General features: G+C 37.5%; 1 long non-coding RNA gene across 1 annotated transcript; it reads right to left on the bottom strand.

Annotated features, from left to right (window-relative positions):
• Positions 1–958: 958 nt before the first annotated feature.
• Positions 959–2027, bottom strand: LOC129748461 (uncharacterized). Its single transcript, XR_008737734.1, has 3 exons — positions 1958–2027; positions 1289–1903; positions 959–1225 (listed from the first exon to the last, which is right to left on the bottom strand). It is a non-coding gene; the product is annotated as an uncharacterized LOC129748461 (long non-coding RNA).
• Positions 2028–6016: the final 3989 nt, after the last annotated feature.

Below are 6016 nucleotides of genomic sequence, written 5' to 3' on the forward strand. Positions count from 1 at the left end.
AAACAGTACTGGTCCCTTTGTCGGACTGTTTTTAAAATTTTCGCTTAACCGGTACATAATCGTCGATTTTGGTATCCCGTAATCTTTCGAAACGCGATAGATGGTCATTCCCAAGTAACAATTTTAGTTTTATACTAATCTGCTAGCTGGCTATGAAACTTTGTTATAAAACAACGTCAAGTCATATAAACTGCATTAAAACATTTATAAAACCCTTATCAGTGTAAAAAGGCCCACCTACAGGAGGTTCTGAAGAACACATTTCAAGTACTTTATAAAACCTTGGATGTCTCATCAAGAGCTGATGCGAGATGTCAAATTTTTGTTTGAGTAAATAATTTTCTGCGTGAATGTTTATTTTCCGAACAGCGCTTTTAACACTGATTTGATTGAGAAAAAATATTCTGACTGAATGATATATAAAATAAAATGGTTCTATTAATTCAAAAAACAAAAAAAAAAAATGTGTAATCGATCAAATTATTTTGCTAAGTAAATTGTTTTTCGCTAAACGACTGGAAAAAAATATTGCGCTTCAAAATTCACCGATTAGTTTTTCGAGATACAGCCAAATAAAACATGCGCCCCATGAATTTTGTAAAACAAAAGGTCTGTTTATTAAAAATTTTGGTCATTTAAAAAAGTTACGTTAGGATAACCCGATTCGTGTTCCCTACGTCAGTATTTTATATAAATTTTGTAGGTTTTAGTGGCCTTCCGTCAAGTTTTTCATGGCAAATGCTTGATGAGAAAATTTATTCGATTAATGATTCAATTGTCCATTAAAAATGGCGATTTATTACAAATACCACTTTGCGTTGGAGAAAACATTTATGAGTCCAGAATCTCTTAATTTAGCTCCTTACAAGATCAAATAAACTGTTCCCGGATCTTTCTCAGAGCTCAGTGAAATATAACATATTACACAACATAAAACAAAATAATTTTATTATTCACGACAACTTCAAATAAAAGTAAACACCATTTACACTAATTTATTATTTGCTTCACTTCAAGGTTTTTAAATGCTGGCAATTCCGGCAGCCAACACAGCATTGAACCGGCGGTGTAATTTGAAAACCCATCCTCCGGAACCGGCAAATCGATCAAGGGGAACTCCCGGACAATGTGGGAATGGTTGTATGTCCGGGACAGAACCACCGAATTGCGGACGACCAGTTTAGACAACAGATGCACTTACTGGCTGCATAACTCCGAATATGACCTACAGAAATGGATAAAAGTATATTTTTAACAAGATTTAGATGATCAAATCTTAAAAATTTACCTTCTAAGTGTTACGAATGGATGAGAAAACAAAATTATGTCTTCTTGTTCTTACCATCGTATACAAACTTTTGACATTTCGTTTTGGTTTTGGTCTTGCAGAAGCTTTTTATACGACCAAATTGATTTAAAATTTTGACGTCTTAAATTGATCGAATTTAGGTTGCACCGAAAGGTTTTGTAAGTGCTGTATAGCTGTCTTGTAAACCCAAATAAAAATCACTTATAGAACTCTTGCTGAATTCATGTTGAGTTTTATTAGAAGGTTGTGTTATGGTTTTGTAACTATCCTGCAGCCAATTTATATAGAGCTCTTCTGAAAATATGCTACACAGCCAAGGACGCTATTTCAATCCCATTAAAAAACCTACGTTTTAATTAATAAAACCTTGAGGTGTTTAAAATGTTGCTTGGGATTGTTTTGTTTTTAATTTGTTTGACACACTCATCCAAAGCACTTTTGCCGTAAACTCTTCTCGGCACCATAACGTTTCTTGTTTTTCCCTTCGGTTGTGAATCTTGAACGCGCCCTTCGAATATCTCCGGATGTTCCGATTCAGATGGGCTCAATCGCTCATTGAATCTGACAAAACCGGACGATTGTCCCGCTGGTTGTCTAAAATCACGCACGTTATTATGAGAAAATTAACTTTTTTATCGGAAAACGCACCTTTAAGCCTTGGTCGAATGCTAAGCACTTTCCTCTTCGTTTAAAGTTCACAGATAAAGATGTTTGTTTTTATTCAGGTTTAACAATTCAGAAAGGGATATACATTAAAAATAATCATATCAAATGTTCTGTACTCTGCAGAATTGAAGGTTTGGAATGCCAGAAAACTGTCAAAAACATCGAATAATGGGATACTTGAAATTCATCATTTACTTTCCTACACCCTTCTGAAAACATACAAGTGATACCCAAATCAATCTACACTGTAATCTGTTTACACTCAAAATTGAGCTGAAAGAAAAGTATAAATTGAGATGTGTTCTATGCATGCTAAACTCAATTTTGAACATTATTTGATTTTCAACACACAAAAAAACCTGGTCGTATCTAAATTTGATGCGCTTCACTACACAATTAATTTAGACAATAATTTCTCAAAATTGAGCTCCGATACGAAACGTGTGGATACATTTGTTGGTTATGTAGGGTAGGTATTCGAATTTTCAACTCAAACGTCAAATCCGTATTGCTGTACGGGTGCGAAACTTGGTGCACATATGCGGTGACGACGCGAAAACTGCAAGTTTTTGTAAACCGCTGCCTGCGGAATATCATCCGCGCTTGGTGGCCTGGCAACTGGATCTCGAATGAGGAACTACATCGCCGGTGTTATCAAAGGGCGCTAGAAATCGAGGTTCGGGAACGTAAATGGAGATGGATTGGGCACACGCTGCGAAAAGATGAAAACGAGATTTGCAGAGAGGCGCTATATTGGAATCCAGAAGGACATCGAAGAAGAGGCAGACCCAGAAACTCGTGGCGGCGAAGCCTAGCCGCTGAAATCCGAACTGTCGACGAGAGTCTTGACTGGGACCAGGTGAAGACGCTGGCTCCGGATCGTCAACAGTGGAGGTCTTTTACCACGGCCCTATGCACCGGAGGATCGGCGCGGGACCATTAAAAGTGCCACAAGAAAACGATTGCGATTGATTGATTTTATGTAGGGTCCAAATATTCGTTTGTGCTCCAGTATTCAACCGTTCATAATTTTTTAATTATTATGCCTTTTTGCAAGAAAAAGTTGCAGTTTTTATGGCAAATATTAGCTCAACCGTTTATTATCTTCCAAACAAGTGCAAGTTTACTTGTACATACATAAGGCACTGCTAATAATGAAAAAAGTATTTGCTTAACCACGTAGGTTAATTGAAATTGCACTTCCTTAATAACGCTAAACTTCCTGCCCTGAAAAGAGAGAGTACATTTGAAAACCTCTAAAACTCATGAGTTTCAAACTTTGTAGAGAAACTTTTGTTGATAAAAATTGCAAAAGATATTGTTTTTTCGGAGTGCGTGTCTAATGTAATGAAACTATGTGATTTGATTGGGATTATAATCATTTTTCTGACAAATAGGCCCAAGTTGGGTATAGATCCAAGGTAGGACAACTAACTCGCTACTTGGGTCGTATGTATGCGGGAGGACAAAACTACATACTGAAATTGATAACCTTTCCAGGATATTATTCGAAAACCGTTTCACCAAAATACACTTCATAGTAAGGCGATGGAAGTTTTATGACATAGTCATAAAAAATCTTTCGAACAAAGAAAAGAATGTCACGTCATCAAAACGATCACCGTTTTGAATAGACGAATCGGGGGTGACGAAAATTTACGACCAAACGGTTCAGCGACTGACGACGTCAAGGAAAAGGATTCTAAACCAGGACGATTGTCAAAGTTGTAAAGTTTTCCTTCTGAAGGATTAACGATCTTTCTTCTCTGGGATATGAAGTAGGGCAAAATTGCGGTTTCTAGGAAAGTAAATATTTTTTCGTTAAGTTACGATGGATTTCTGCTCAGCTGTCGGGATTGCTAATGGGACAAAAGACTATCTAATCAGACCACCCCGGAATTGTGAGCTGGATCCTTTTAGGACTGAGAATCCTTCCGGACTCTCCCACGATCGTTTCGGCCAACAAAATCCAAATTCGATAAATCAAACTTTTCCAAATCAAAGTTTTGGTTGAGATCCTAAGAACTTTGTATCCAGGCAATTACTTCGCCGATTCTTCCGCCTCCTCCGGGATCTTACCTTCGTTCGGAAAAGATTCGTTTGCTTTGTCCCCAGGAGAAATCAGTTCACCCACTTCAAAATTCGCATCAATTGTTTTTACTCCTGAGGGGCCATATCTTCCGTAAGCTCACTCGACAACGACGACCCACACCCGCCTGCATTGTATTTATTGGTTCTGTCATTTCTGATGACAAAGGTTCCCGGACAGTTCCGGAATCGCAGTTCGTGATCCAGCAAATAGGATCGATCATTGCATGACTCCTCTCTATCGTGTATCTTCGGTCCAGTTCGGGAAATCGAAACAAAAGCAACGGTCACCCTCGACTTGTTATCCTGCCTGACTCTGTTGTTTCCCTTAGAGAGGTATCGGTCCTTGAATTCTCGAAGGGATTATCGCAACAACGAAAAAAAAAAGAATTATGAAAACCAGGACACGCTCTAATTTGGGTGCCATTGTTCGAGTGATCTCGATTCAATGGCTAGGATTCGGTGTTTCGATTTCGGATCCGGATGCATCCTACACAGCGGAGCAGAAGCTGTGATTTTCAAGGATTTGTCCGTCCAGAGGAGCTTTGACCTCTTCTTCCAGCAAAGAAGCCGACCGGACGGCCGTTGGTGGCGGAAGTGTCTCAAAGATCTTGAGCAGGCAGCTGCAAATTCTAATTATTTATTGGTGTTTTGCTATCGGTCTTCTTGAGGACTGTTATGTCACATTACATAAAATTTCATTAGATATTACTTTTGGTTATAGAAAGGCTTATTGTTGCGTTGGTTGAAGAATGAATTTACGCTCTAATGATTGGTACAGGCGTAGTATAGTTTTATCGTGAGGCTGCTTGATTTTGGGCTTTTGGAATGGAAAAGAGTGAGAGGACTTGAAAAGGTGTCAAACGAAGCAAATCAACTGTGCTGATAAATCAAAAACTTGAAAAAATATTTTTTTGAGTTGTTCAACTTTGTTTATAAATTTTAATAAAAAATATAACTTTTTCAGGGAAAAAACAAAAATATGATCATACGCTTATGATCTTAGATTTGTCATGTTCTTTCACGTTGAAAAGGAATTTTTGATGAAACATCAATAAGTCACACAAACGCAACCAATTAGCAAATCATAGCTTGTGAGGAACCGTGAGCCACGTTTTTGGGGGGGTTATCTTGGGCCACCTATATGTTGGTGTTTTTATACACATTCAGAACTTGAAACATGTTATGACTATCTGTAAAGTTTCCTTATGCCAAATGAAGATTTATGAAAAATGTTTTGTCCATTTTTTCTAATGCGATAGAGACGAACATAAATCCTGCACATGGAAATTTGCAGAAACGTTTGCGAGCCAGGTTTTAGGAACTATTCGATCATACACAACTCTCTTTTTTATTTCTTCATCTGAAGTTGCTTAAAAATAACTAAATGAGTTATGAAATTTCAGTTTTGGGTCAACTCATAAACTTTGCACGTTATTTAGTCAATTTGGATTTGGTGGCCCACGTTTCCCCACAGTTTTTCAATATCCAAAAAAAATATTTTTTTTTAAAACAGTTAAATTTCGGGTAATTATTTAATGTATCGTAATGTCGAGATGTGCTTTTTGAAGGTTTTTTATGTTCTCTGAATTGTTGCAAAATTGATTGTTTTAGAACGAGCCGTAAATTTATGCAAGGAGGCCTGCCGAGCAAAGATGACGAAAAATTTCATCACAGATATGTGTTTACATATTTTGGGAATACTCACAAATTTTGGGAATATTCACAATTCATTCCGACTATGGATGTAGGTGCCCAATTTTGGATCTTATACCCCAAGGCAGAACGCACTAGTGAGCAGTAGAGTATTTTTAAAGTAGTGATGTCACTTTATTCCTTTAGTGTGGCGTGACTCCCAGTACTGTTTTTGCTTTTGCCATGGTTAAAGCTAGATGTTCTTTGAATGTGAGTGATTTGTCTAGGATCACTCCAAGATCCTGTATTGATTCAACC

The sequence above is a fragment of the Uranotaenia lowii genome, chromosome 2 (genome assembly GCF_029784155.1).
Source record: "Uranotaenia lowii strain MFRU-FL chromosome 2, ASM2978415v1, whole genome shotgun sequence".
NCBI lineage: Eukaryota > Metazoa > Arthropoda > Insecta > Diptera > Culicidae > Uranotaenia > Uranotaenia lowii.